General features: G+C 43.3%; 1 protein-coding gene across 1 annotated transcript in view; it reads right to left on the bottom strand.

Moving 5' to 3' along the window:
- ITPR2 (inositol 1,4,5-trisphosphate receptor type 2) overlaps positions 1–13,969 on the bottom strand; it is a 509,412-nt gene that overhangs the window by 4,315 nt on the left and 491,128 nt on the right. The gene's annotated exons all lie outside the window — the stretch shown is intronic.

The following is a 13,969-nucleotide window of genomic DNA, read 5'->3' on the forward strand; positions in this document are numbered from 1 at the left end:
GGGCATGGCCCGAGGTTACTCTGTCTGCTCCCTTTGGAAAGATTTTATTGCAATGTGTGAGAGTTAGACTTCCCCACAGGGCAATAGCTGGTTCCACTTCTGTTTTTGTAGGCAGCCTGGGTGTAGGTGTTGTGTCTGTGTGTGTTTTCCCTCCAATCGTAGTAGAGACTGAAGATGCTTTCCTCGAGACTCTGCTCAATTGTCTAACATCATAGAATCACTATGCATTACTTATATGACATTTTTCCATCCTCCCCAAAGCTCTGCAAGGTAAATCATGCGGTCCCCATTTTACAGATAAGGAAACAAGAGGCTCTAAGTTTCATTACTCTTGTCACAAGCTAGTAAATGGCAAAGCTGGGATTTGAAGCCTCTGCAGCACTGATGGGGTGTGCCAGTCTTGGTCTCTATCTACCCACCTATTTCTCTAAATCACCTTCTCCCAACATCCCTAGCAGTGAGCATCATGCTTGAAACTCTTTCCATTCCAGAAAAGTCCACTGAAATGGCTACAACAACCTCTGCCTGTGGGATCCCTAGAATGAGAGTCACTGGAGTGTTCTTCCCTAAGTGACAGTGGCAAGGCCCAATTCGTGTATCTCTAGACTGCAGGCTCAATCGTGTATCTCTAGACTGCAGGCTCAATCTTACTTGGCCCTTGGGTTGGCTTTTTGTTGTTGTTGCTAGTCAGAGAGTAACAAGTTCTTTATAGTTCCCTACCCCCAACGGCAGTGAAAAGGGCTGATAAAGAACTAAAGATAAAACACACTGAAGAGTTTTAAACTGCATTTAAACAGCTGTAGCTAATTAGCATTTCAAAGGCGAACAGTAACTTATTCTGAAGTGCAGAGTGACAGAATCATTCATTCAACCAATCCTTCAGCATCTATTGTTAGGTATTTAGGGGTGAAAGTCAGATAAGACTGTGTCTGCTCTCAAGGAGCTTATGGCTCAGGACAGCCCTCCACAAAGAGTGGGCTGCACACTGTGTGTATCAAAATCCCCTAGTTGCTTGTTAAAACTGCAGATTCCTGCCCCACCACCTCTTACCAAATCAGGACCTCAGGGAATGTGTGTGGTTCTAACATCATTAAAGTGTTAAGGACTCTGGTTTACAGAAACAGAGAAGACAGTGGCTGGGTAGGGAGATGGAGCAAAAGGGAAAGACCTGAAATAGGCATGTGGGGGAAGAGCAAAGGAAACCTAATAGGGGCCCATGAAATGCTTGCACGGTAGTGTGGCTGGGCCAGCTGCTCACACACAGCCCAGGTGGACGTGCAGATGAGGCAGAAAGCTGGACTGACACAGCATGCTGTGTCTCTCTGGGATGAGCATCAGAAAGATCAAGGTTTAAGGGAGCTGAGAATATCAGTAGAGTGGTTGATGTGATGCACGTTAATGTGTGAACTGGTAGGAAGGACGGAGGAGAACAGACCTGTGCTAAATGCTCTTTAAGCACTTATTCCTTTCAAAAATTCTGTGAACTTAGGTTCTGTTATCTATCCAGTATTTATATTATCTATTATCTGAATTTTACAAATGAAGAAAGTGAGGTGCCATGGTTTAGATATGGTTTGTCTGCATTCTCCAAACCTCCTGTTGAAGTTTGATCTCCAGTGTTGGAAGTGGACTGAATGGGAGGTGTTTGGGTCACCGGGGTGGGGGCAGATCCCTCAGGAATTGGCTTGGTGCCATTCTCACAGTAGTAAGTGAGCTATCACTCTTTTGTTTGTTTGTTTGTTTGTTTTTAAGACTGAGTTTCACTCTTGTTGTTGTCCAGGCTGGAGTGCAATGACACGATCTCAGCTCACCACAACCTCCGCCTCCCGGGTTCAAGCAATTCTCCTGCCTCAGCCTCCCAAGTAGCTGGGACTACAGGCGTGCGCCACCACGCCCAGCTAATTTTGTATTTTTAGTAGAGATGGGGTTTCTTCATGTTGGTCAGGCTAGTCTTGAACTCCCGATCTCAAATGATCCGCCTGCCTCGGCTTCCCAAAGTTCTGGGATTACAGGCGTGAGCCACTGCATCCGGTGAGTTCTCACTCTTAGGAGCCTGGATGGGTTCTCTGGGGAATGGATTAGTTCCCATGAGAGTGCGATGTTATAAGCCAGGATGCTTGGTTTGGTGTCTTTTTGCACATGCCCACTTCCCCTTTGGCCCTTCTCTGCCATGTTTTGATGCAGCACAAAAGCCCTCACTAGAAACCAAGCAGATGCTGGTGCCATGCTTCTTGTGTAGCCTTCAGAACCATGACCTAAATAACTTTCTTTTCTTTATAAATTACCCAGTCCCAGGTATTCCTTCATAGCAACACAAAATAGATTAAGAATATGAAGTTAGTAACTGGATTAGCTGGGATCCGAACTCAGATCTGTCTGCATCAAGGTCTGTTGGCAAGACAGGAGATTGTGGACAGAAAGTAGAATAACAAAATTTAAAATTCTGAAGGTAGAACAACTTCAGGAAATGAAAATTTTGGGGTGAGAGTGCCTTAAGTCTGGTAAAAGTAAATATCACTGAACTTGGGAAGTTAGTGTTTAATGGATACAGACTATTAGCTGGAGAAGATAAGAAATTTCTGGAGATAGATTAGTGATGGTTGCAGAACAATGTGAATGTGCTTCATGCCACAAAACTGTATACTTTAAAGGTAAAATGGTAAATTTTGTGTTATATATATTTTACCATCATTTAAAAAAAATCACAGATTTGCAGAGGCTAATCTTTTAGATGAATTGTGCGCAAAACTCCTGAAGTCATCCTGCAGGTCAGTAGTTGGGGTAGATGAGGAGGCTGTGGGTGGCCAAGGGCCAAAATCTGTATGAATGAACAAGAGTGACCAGGAGGTATTAAGGATAGGATGGGAAGGATTAGAAAAGTGCATTTTTATGGGAGGTTTGAGGTGTGTTGATTTCTTGGTAATGAGGAGCCCCGAGTGCTGACCCTTTTCTAGGGCTGTTAATACAGACAGGTTGGGAAAATAGGCAGCTGCCACCAAGGGGCTAAAGGAGAAGGGGCTCACCATGGTTTGAATGCTTGTCCCCTCCAAAATTCAATTTAATTTTTAAATTTAATTGGCGTTGTAACAGTATTAAGATGTGGGACTTTTAAGAAGTGATTAGACCATGAAGCTTCCACCTCATGGGGCTGGGGATTGGTGCTGTAACAAAAGGGCAAGTTTGGTCCTCTCTTTTTCTCTCTCACCCTCTCACTTTCTATCCTGTGATGATGAAGCAAGAAGGCCCTCACCAGACATGGGCACCTTGAAAACAGACTTCTCAGCCTCCAGAACTGTGAGCCAATAAATTTCTGTTCATTATAAACCACCCAGTCTCACGTATTCTGTTACAGCAACACAAAATGGACTAAAACAGGACTCCTCTTGGGAGAGCCAAGAAAGCAGCGTTCTGGGAGAGATTTTTTCAATACATAACAGGACACGGATTCCAGAGGGGCTGCTGGGGCAGGGGGATTTGGGAGCATCACAGACTGGGCTTGGGGTAAGAAGGTACCAGGAATGTGAGGGATGGTGAAAACATCAACCTTCAAAAAGTTTCCAAAAGAAACAGATGCAAAACCTTGTTCTAACAGTAGACTGCAACTCTCACAGATAACGTGTGAGCGTTTGTAAAGTTGCCTCCAAAGAAACACTATTCCAAGCATCTCAGGGGCCAGGATCAGCCAAGTCCATGGCCTCTTGCTTTTGAGGAAACAATGGCAGCTCTCAGTGGACCATAGCTGGTGCCATTTGAGCCACAGAACTCCCTTTCCCTACACTCTCTTTTTTCATTTGTTTCTTTGTTCATCCATTCACTGAATAATCCTTGCGTGTGTTTACTATGTCTCTGTTAGGCACTGGGAAAACAATAGTAAGCAAAATCCAGCACAATTCTCGTGCTTATGGAACATATAGTTCATAGGTGGAGAGTAAGACTTCAAACAAAGGATGACAAAAGTAATGAGAAGCTGTGCTTAAGTGCAAAAGCTACACAGTCCTGTCATCCTTTCTCTTCGTTCCTAAATATTATTCTGTCTTCCAACCCTCTTCTGGTTTTTCTAATCTTTCTTTCACTCTTTGTATCTGTCTGTGTTTTGGTTTGTTTGCTTCTCAGCCTTTTCTCTCCTACCTTTCTGCTTCTTGTTCCACTCCTCCCTTCCATTGTGTATCTGCTGGTCTTAATCTGAGACAAATATATAATGTACAACTAAAAATTATTTTAATATTGAACATTTTATGGTTCCTTTTCTTAATTTTTAAGAGACCTGAGTTGAATGCTTTACATTTCTCACTACAATGGAAAAAAAAAAAAAAAACAACTTAAATTGATTGCTTTCTGTTCTCTTTTCTGAAGAAAGCAGTCTTTTAAAAATCAGTTCCACAACTGATTTTTCTTCAAAATTACTGCAGAAAGTACAGTAGTCCCCCTTATTTGAAGTGGATACATTTCAAAACCCCTAGTGGATGTCTGAAACTGTGGAGAGTACTGAACCCTAGATATACTACATTTTTTCCTATATATCCATATCTATGATGAAGGATAATTTATAAATTAGGCACAGTAAGAGATTAACAATAATAAAAAAAGTACAATTAAAACAATATACTGTAATAAAAGTGGTTTCTGTTTCTCTCTCTCAAAATATCTTATCATTTTTGGACTGTAGTTGACTGTGGGTAACTGAAAGCACAGAAAACAAAGCCATGGAGAAGGGGGATTACTGTACATTCTTTTCACGAAAATTAACTCCAGTACAGCAGCATTCTTACATGGTGAATATGCTTTTCCATTGAAAGTAGCTGCCAATTAAACAGTCAGAAGTTTCTCTCTCTGCTCTAATGGCTTCCACAGAAGGCTCAACCTGAGCAGGGGAAGAGGAAGGTAAACCCCAGACTTTAACCTAAGCCAGAACCACAGGACAGACACACAGAGAAGATACTAGTTAACAGGACACCACTTCCTCTCCATGTCGACTTGTAATATGTATGCCATCTAACAAAGCAGTTTGCTTTGGTTTGTTATTTCTTGGTTTACTCATGCATGCTATGTACATCTTGTGATCATGCATGTGATTATTAGATTCCCATGATGACTTTGGTCAAAATGAAATAATCTTATTTCACGAGGAATAAACATATTTGACCACAGGGTAGTATAGTCAGGAACATGTGGATTAACTGTTAGATTCTGAGGATATAATGTACGGTCCTAGTAAGTGGGTGAGTGGAAATCCAGAGCTTCTCAAAGATTCTAAAATGCAAAACTCAAAGATGAACCGTCATGTCCCTGAGAAGTCCCTTTAGGGCTCACACACCATGTCAACCATACCCTTTTATCCCTAAATTCTAATAGTTATCTATTTCTCTGGGTGATTAAAAGACCATTAGATAGAAGTGTAGAAACCTTGTAGTCATTCAATAAGATGATTAGGTTGCAAGTGTCAAAAGTCAGCTGGGCTGGGCCAGGCACGATGTCTCATGCCTATAATCCCAGCACTTTGGGAGGCCGAGGTGGGCAGATCACCTGAAGTCAGGAGTCCTAGACCAGCCTGGCCATCATGATGAAACCCTGTCTCTCCTAAAATTACAAAAATTAGCCAGGTGTGGTAGCAGGCACCTGTAATCCCAGCTACTCAAGAGGCTGAGGCAGGAGAATAGCTTGAACCCAGGAGGTGGAGGTTGCAGTGAGCTGAGATCGTAACACAGCACTGCAGCCTTGGCTATAAGAGTAAAGACTCTGTCTTAAAAAAAAAATCAGATGTGCTATGTTTTCATATTTGGTTCTTAAATGTGATATCTGATCTGTGGGAAAAGGACAATGGGGATATAATGGAAAGAATACCAATCTATGAGTCAAGACACCCCGGTTCTGGTTTTAGCTTAGCAAAAAACTAGCTATAAGATATAAGGAGGAGGAAAGCCTTATTCTCTGAGTCCCAGTTTCCTTATCTGTAAAATCAGAATGTCACCCTAGGTGGTGTCTGTGTCTCTTCCAGCTCATCATTCTGTGAGCTATGATGTAAAGACAGCTTTAAAAACCAAATTGTTGAGAGAAGATTGAGCTCACCAAGTGAGCAAACAGAAACATGGCATTTCGGCTAGAAGCAGCCTGAAAACCACACAGCCCACACCCAGTATACTGCAAATGCCCAGCATGAAACCTAGAAAGTTTAGGTTTCCTTGAGGTCTCAAGGCACAATAGCAGCAAATGTCCCTGCACCTGACTTCCACTTCTGGGCAAGTTCTTCCATATTACATAGTGGAATAGCTCTTATATAATCTATCCCTATTCTTACCTAATTGTCCACTGGCTCAAGAAAATATAAAGAATATAATAATTTTTCTCCATATCAGAATGAGATTAAGAAATAATGTGATTGGCTTATGTTAGCAGAACATTGGAGAAATTGTCTTGGTCTTAGCTCTATTAGGTACATATTAAAAGTTGACTGTGGGTAAGCTATAGAAAGCAAGAATTGTGGTTCTACATCATAGTAATGTATCCTACTTGTGGGCTGCCTACCAAATGTCAGGCACTTTTTAATCATGCTATGACCAATACCCACAATTCCGTAAGGTAGGGACTATTTCCATCCCATTTTGCAGAAGACAATACTGAGGCAAGAGGATTAGTTACTTGCCCAAGGTCATATAGGTGGTGTTAGTGGTTAAACCAGGCTTTGGCCTCCACCCTGTTTGATTGAAAAGCTTGTATTCTCTCACTGCACCATACTACTCTGCATGTCTAATGGAGATATCTATGCTTAGCTTCTGAACTTGCTCAGGAAAACAAAGACTATAGTGAATCTCCAAACAGAAGCTACTATACCTTGGGCCCCCTTGATTTCTTCTTCTGGGGTATGCTAAAGATTGATTTATTAAAAATCAGAAATACAAACCCTCTAGGCATGGTATCATGGATGCACATGCAGGTACTGATAGAAATGCAGCAACAGTTGACATTCACTGTGATTTTGTAGAATACTCTGACATACTGCTAATAAAGAACAACCCATGAAATGTACTATGTATTGTAATGCAGTATCAGTAAACCATTTAATATGTACCTTCACCTCTGCACACAGACTTGATGGCTACGCTTAGAATGTGCTATCACAAGACCATTTCCTAAGGTTTTTCTTGGTTACCATCCTTTCCTGAGCTTTATGTTTATACTGCATTTTCCATTCTAAAATTCATTCACAAAGCCTTCTAGGCTGAGGAGCATTAAGCATTTCGCCCAAAGCCTCAGCATGACCTATTGCATTCCTCTCTTTGCACTTTTTGTCTGAAGACAGCAGAAATGGCTCTCAAAAGCCACACAAGTCATGCTGCTACTGCCTACTTACTGGAAGATCCCTCAGGGAAAGACAGCATTTCTTCTTTCCTAGAACTTTAGACTTAGAAAATAATCTCGAACAAGAATTAATCATTTGGTTATGGGGCGGGGTTATGGGGGTGTGTCTCATGTACCCCAGCACCTCTGCTCAATTTCAGTAAGGGCATGATGAGCTTCTCACCTTTGCACCAACATGGTGGCCTTGAGGGCAGATTACGCATTATCTCAAAAAATTAGGAGATACCCATGACATTGGCATTGGGATTCCTCATCCAGTTCCTAGTGAACACCCACCTATGTACAACAACTACTGCTCAAGGTGGGCAACAAAACAACTGGTTCTCACAGAGGCTCAGATGCGGGCCTTGGATTCATGAGGGAGGAAGAATGGGCTAGAAAACATAGTCTTGTTTGACAAGTGTCAGGGACTGCAGGTGACAGAGAGAGGATACAGCTGTGTTCTTTGAAATTAAAACACTAAGCCTAGGTGTGATGGTGCATGCCTATAATCCCAGAACTTTGGAAGCCAAGGTGGGAGGACTGCTTGAGCCTGGGAGTTTGAGACCATCCTGGTCAACATAGCAAGACCTCATCTCTACTAAAAATTAAAAAATTAACTGGGTGTGGTGGTGCACACCTATAGTCCATCTTGGTCAACAGAGCAAGACCTCATCTCTACTAAAAATTAAAAAATTAACTGTGTGTGGTGGTGCACACCTATAGTCCAAGCTACTTGGGAGGCTGAGGTGGAAGGATCGTTCGAGCCTAGAAGGTAGAGACCGTAGTGAGCTATGATCATGCCACTGCACTCCAGTCTGGGCAACACACAGAGACCCTGTCTCTAAAACAACAACAAAAACAAAAACTATTCTTGGACTGACAAATAAACGAAAACCTTGACAACTCATTCTAAAAAGAGGGTTAGGGTTAGGGAAGAAGAGTAAGAGTTAATTTTGCTCCATTAGAAAAACATGTGACAGGACTTGGAGATTCATTTTCAAGATCGTATTAACCAGATCCTTCTTTCTGTGTCTCCCTGTCTATTCTGTCTGGATCTCCCTGGATCTTCCTTGTGAACTGTTAGTTTCCTGTAAATGTGGTAGAGTACCAAATTTGTGTGGATTGAGAAATTTGAAATGTGTTAGTTACACAAAGCACAACAGGATTGAAAGATTTTGTAAAGCAACAAATCCCTTCAGAGTATTATCATCATACCTTGAAATATTGCTCAAATCTGAATGCTGAAATATCAGATTTATATTATATACTCACATATTATAAATTTGTGAATTTTTACAAAATTATAAAGCAATATGACAAACAGAAAGCATCCCTGGTTAGCTGAGGCCATATGCAGAGTGGCTGAAGCCCACGCCTTAGAGACGTGCGTGCATGGCACCCAGCAAAGGCTGGTGTCACTGCCGTGTTCCTGCCTGGCCCCTTTTTCATGGCACCACTTTCAGTGTGCTGGTGGGAAGGGGCTCCTGGCCTAGGAGCCTTCCAGGGACAAGTCTATTTAATCTAGTCATTGCTCCCAATGACAGAGGGAAAAAGAGTCTCCATGAAAGTGCCCATGAAGGAGGAGAGTTCTGGGATGAAAATGACTTCACAGGACTCCTAATCTCAGCAGGGCCCAGGTATACAATAAAAAAGCTACAGCTGGAAGGTACTGAGAGATGGGCTGATTCTATAACCCCTGGCTTTATAGGCAGCACAGCCATGGTGGGAGGGGGTGTGACCCATGCCCAGCACAGGGCTTGCAGGAGGACAGGACTGTCCACTACCATGTTATGGATGGTCCTGCGGGCTCTAAGCTTCTGTAGGTGTGAGCCTGAAGGCCCCTATCCCTACTGGCTGCCTGACTTTAGGGAGGCAGAGGGAAGCAGGTAAGTGAGGACCCCCTCTGCCAAAAAAAGGATCAAAACAGTTCAACCAACATTTCAAAAAATGCTATGAGGTGTCAGGAAGAACACTGGGCTCTGGAGTTTCAAAGACTCATGGGTCAGAATTTCCATCCTTAAATTGTTTCCAGACCAGTGGGGGAGTTGCTATGGGTAAAGACAGATGGCAGTAAAAACTTCTGCAGCGGGCATCCTGGGGGCGAGAGGCACTGTATGTACTAGCTCTCACCTGCAAATCATCCTCTGGGGTGGGCTTCATGCCAGATGGTGGCTCTTAATTGTTTGGGGGCATTGAGAGAACTGTGATCTTCAAGACCTACCTCTCCCAGGTAGCCTGAAATAGCACCAAGTCTGAAAGCAGGGCTCTGGGCAGTGACTTGGGAAAGCAAGTGTGGATACCAAGTGTGATGAGGACCCTTGAGCTTAGCTTTGTTCCAGTGGTGGCAAGTGGTGGGTCTCACCCCCCAGACAATAGCCTGGACTATGAATAGAGACCACAGCCCCAGAGAACCCACCTTACTTCTCTGGCCCATTCCTCCTCCTTCCTCCTTCCCAACTCTCCCTCTTAGAAACTTTCTGACCCCCATGAGCAGGAGGGCAGAGGCTGCACAAAGAAGTGCAATTACTTGTGTCTTCTCTTTTGGTCCCAGACTTCTCATCCTCAATCCAGCCAACCATAAGCCTTAGCTGTCTACAGAATGCATCAGCTACATCTGCTCATGGTGGGGTCCTGCCCATTCCCAGCCAACAGGGCACCGAGGGATAGAGCCACAGAGAGAAGAGGGAGTGGCCCAGGCCTGGGGAGGTCTAAGAAGGCTCAGATCCAATGGCAGCTTAGACGGCTGGCAAGCTACAGGCCTCTTATCAATAACTTTAGCAGCATTGATAGGGCAGTAACCGGGAACATGGAGAAGCAGGACTCTAGGATGAGTGGCCACCTCTGATGAGTGATTTGCTGGGAGGCTCTGGGGACAGGCACTGGTCCCAATGTTGAGCCAACATGAGGGTGAGAAACACTCAGAGAGGGGAGGTGGAGTCCAGCTCCCAGAGCTGCTTTGAGCCATCGGCGAGCTGATTCCTAGATGCTGTAGTGGCATCAGACTCAGGGACTGAGGCCCAATCTGTCAAAGGTCTCTGGGAATCTGGAGATGCATTTGATGATGCAATGATGGGGAAGCTGGTCTGAGCAAGGGGCCTGCCCAGCATTCTCCCGGGTCCCTATTGCTGTTTTTCCTACAGAAGTGTCAAGCGGGAAACATTCTGCCCATAAAGGAAAAATAATTAGGTAAAGCTTTGGCATCAGAAGAGACAAATTAGCTGGGAGTGGCGGCACACACATGTAGTCCCAGCTACTCAGGAGACTGAGGTAGGAGGAGGACTGCTTGAGCTCTAGGAGGTCAATGCTACTCTGAGCTGTGATTGTGCCACTATACTCCAGCCTGGGTGACAGGGTGAGTGAGACCCTGTCTCAAAAAAGGAAGAGACTGTTGGGGACACCAGCAACCCAAGGTCCTACCAATGAACTTCCTCAGGGCCAGTCATGTCCCTTCCTGCTTGTGTTTTTCTTTTCCTGTCAATTCTGAATTCCACTGAATCTCCTTGGGACTTTAAGCCTTTCTTAATCTTATCATTTATTAATTTTCATATTTTGATCTAAGTTATCATCTCCTGTCCTCCTTTGAAAAGAACATAAATGTTTATTTTCTTCTGTAAATATATGAAGTAGAAACATTTGCAAATCTCGCTGAGATAGAAAAAAACTAGAGATTTCTTCATGGTGAGATTAAGGGAAAACATTTGCAATAGGGTATTGAATACTCAAGGGGGCATTCGTCCGATGTGTGGCTGCCCAGAATCTGAAGCTCCTTCCTGTATCTGAGGAAATCATTACTGTGGGGTCCTGATGGAAGGCTGGGTCCAGTCTTCTGCGACAGAAGCTGAAAAGGCTGATACTATGTCTGCCCTCCCTGTGGCGGCTAGAGCTCAGTCATGTGACCAAAGGGTGGCCCATCAGATGCTCTTGCCTGAGATTTTCATATGGAACAAGGGATGCCAAGAAGCAAAATAGTACAGAATTCTTTCCATTCACGGTGGTTGGAGAGGTGGCTTCTGGCCGTGGTGATGCCCTCTGTGCTGGAGCCAGCTTCCAGCACTCAGCAATGGCACTCTTCCTCTAACCAGGCTGTCCCCAGGTGGGACCTCTGGCCAGCTCTTGGATTTTCTCTTGGAATCTGCTCATACTGAGTCTGGTTTCTGCTTTCCTCTGAATGTTGTAATCCTTTCCACAAATTCCTTCTCTCTCTAAGATAACCAGAGTCAGTTGCTGTTGTTTGCAATATAGAACCACTGCAAGAGTCCACGTGGGCACTGATGGTGGCTTCAGAAGGGGTGGCAAGAGTGGGACACAGGGAAGTGCTACCACAGTAATGTCTGCCAAGGGGGCTTTGAAGTCAAAAACTGAGTGCTTGAAAATGCACACTTGACAGACAACAGTTTTCCCCTGGAGGATAAGAACGCATTCACAGAGCTCAAAATAGTTGGTTAGCATGATTAATGTGAACAGACAGACTGGATAATTCAGCCCCTAAAGTGGATTATTGGCCAAAATCCCACAGCTGTTCTCTCAGAGAAGAGAACTGGGTTGCACCACTTGTGAGGACCAATGGTGCACATCTCTTTCCACCTCTGCATCCAGTGACACTGTGTTGACAGCTTGAAATCAACCCTGGTGGGAGTATTTACACCATGGACATAGGCAGATGCTATAATCGAGGCTTACTGGACACTACTCAAATTGGTTGTTAAACACCAACTAGCACACCACTGAACAATGTCCCTTACTACCGGAGATGGAGGAGACCATAAAGGATAGGTTAAATTAAATGACTGACCCAAAGTTACACATCAGAAGATCATAGCAGAACCAGGGCAATGAAAGTCTCCTAACACAACAAAGACACTCCTGACCTTAAAAGCCTCTTTACCTTTGACATGTTACCACTGGAATTTTTAGTTTACTGGGCTCATGGTTCAGTCATTGTCTTTCTGAGTCTTTTAGTTATTTTGTATTTACAAGTGTATTTTGGTGATCAAAGTCCTCAATCATGATAATGAAAAGCCTGTTACATTAAGATCATCTTGCTCTTTAAAATCCAAAAAAGTCAACAACAAAACAAAACAAAAAGGCTGTTTATCTTTCAAATACTACTCAGAAAATGCTGAATAGCCAGTGATGGCACCAGACTCAAGGTGGCCTACAGAAAGAGTAGATCTGAGTTTTTTAGGTAGACTCTTACAGAGGGGTCTGCCCAAATTTTCCATGACGGTCTGGGTATCTCTCCTCTGCTCATCTTTTAAGAGCAACCTGAAGACAGGATTTGGGATTTTCCAGTTATGCTGAGGTTCAAATAATACAACCATTTTGTGCTTTAGTCATAAACAATAATAATTTGGCTCCATAATTGTTTCAGTTAATCCACAACTCAATAAATTTCTTCCTAAAATGTAAATCAAAATAGCTTTTCTGTCAGTCTTGCCTAATACTTTGACAGGATGTCACTGAAATTCCTCAAATATGATCATTATATTTATTTTCACTGTAGATGACTTATTAGAGGGAGAATTGGGAGTAAGTATTCATATGCAGAACTCAAGGAAAACTATACACACACACACACACCTCTATATACAATGACTATACAGAAAATACTATACCTGAGAACCTAAAGAAAAACCATCCCCAGAAATTGTTTAGCACCATAACCAAATGCAACAACAAAAATGCAAAAATAGAATTAAAAACTGTTTTGGGCCAGGTGCAGTGGCTCACGCATGTAATCCTAGCACTTTGGGAGGCCGAGGCGGGTGGATCACCCGAGGTCAGGAGTTCAAGACCAGCCTGGCCAACATGGTGAAACCCCATTTCTACTAAAAATACAAAAATTAGCCAGGCATGGTGGCATGTGTCTGTAATCCCAGCTGCTCAGGAGACTGACGCAAGAGAATCTCTTGAACCCGGGAGGTGGAGGTTGCAGTGAGCTGAGATTGCACCACTGCACTCCAGCCTGAGTAACAGAGCCAGACTCCCTCTCAAAAATAAATAAATAAATAAATAAAAATAAATAAATAGTAAAATCTGTTATGGTAAATGCATCTGTTACTTTTTGATAGTATATTTTTAGGTTTGTCTCACACAAATAAATGGGTAAATCTGCTAAAAGTCTACTTCTCCTTTTGAAAAAAAAATATTTAACAAGTGATGACGAAACCTTAAAATTACAGAGTAGCTCAAGGAAGGGTCCACCACGTGGTCATTGTCACAGAGCATTACCTGCTGTCATCTGATTGTACTGTGTTTGTAGCCGGCCAGCTCACCAGGTAATGTTCTTTCACTAGTCCCTGACACTGCCATTTTATTTAGTTGTTCTTTAAACTGTGAAGTCTCTCTTTAAGTCTTTTCCATTGTCTTCAAAATTCTACCCAGCAAGAGGAAGAGAGTTGGTGGTTCTCTTTTTTGTTTGTTTTTGAGATGGAGTTTTGCTCTTGTTGCCCAGGCTGGAGTGCAATGGCGGGGTCTTGGCTCACTGCAACCTCTGCCTCCCGGGTTCAAGTGATTCTCTTGCCTCAGCCTCCCAAGTAGCTGGGATGACAGGCACACGCCACCCAACACGCCCAGCTAATTTTTGTATTTCTAGTAGAGACAGGGTTTCTCCATATTGGTCTCGAACTCC

The sequence above is a fragment of the Hylobates moloch genome, unplaced genomic scaffold (genome assembly GCF_009828535.3).
Source record: "Hylobates moloch isolate HMO894 unplaced genomic scaffold, HMol_V3 SCAFFOLD_8, whole genome shotgun sequence".
Lineage (NCBI taxonomy): Eukaryota > Metazoa > Chordata > Mammalia > Primates > Hylobatidae > Hylobates > Hylobates moloch.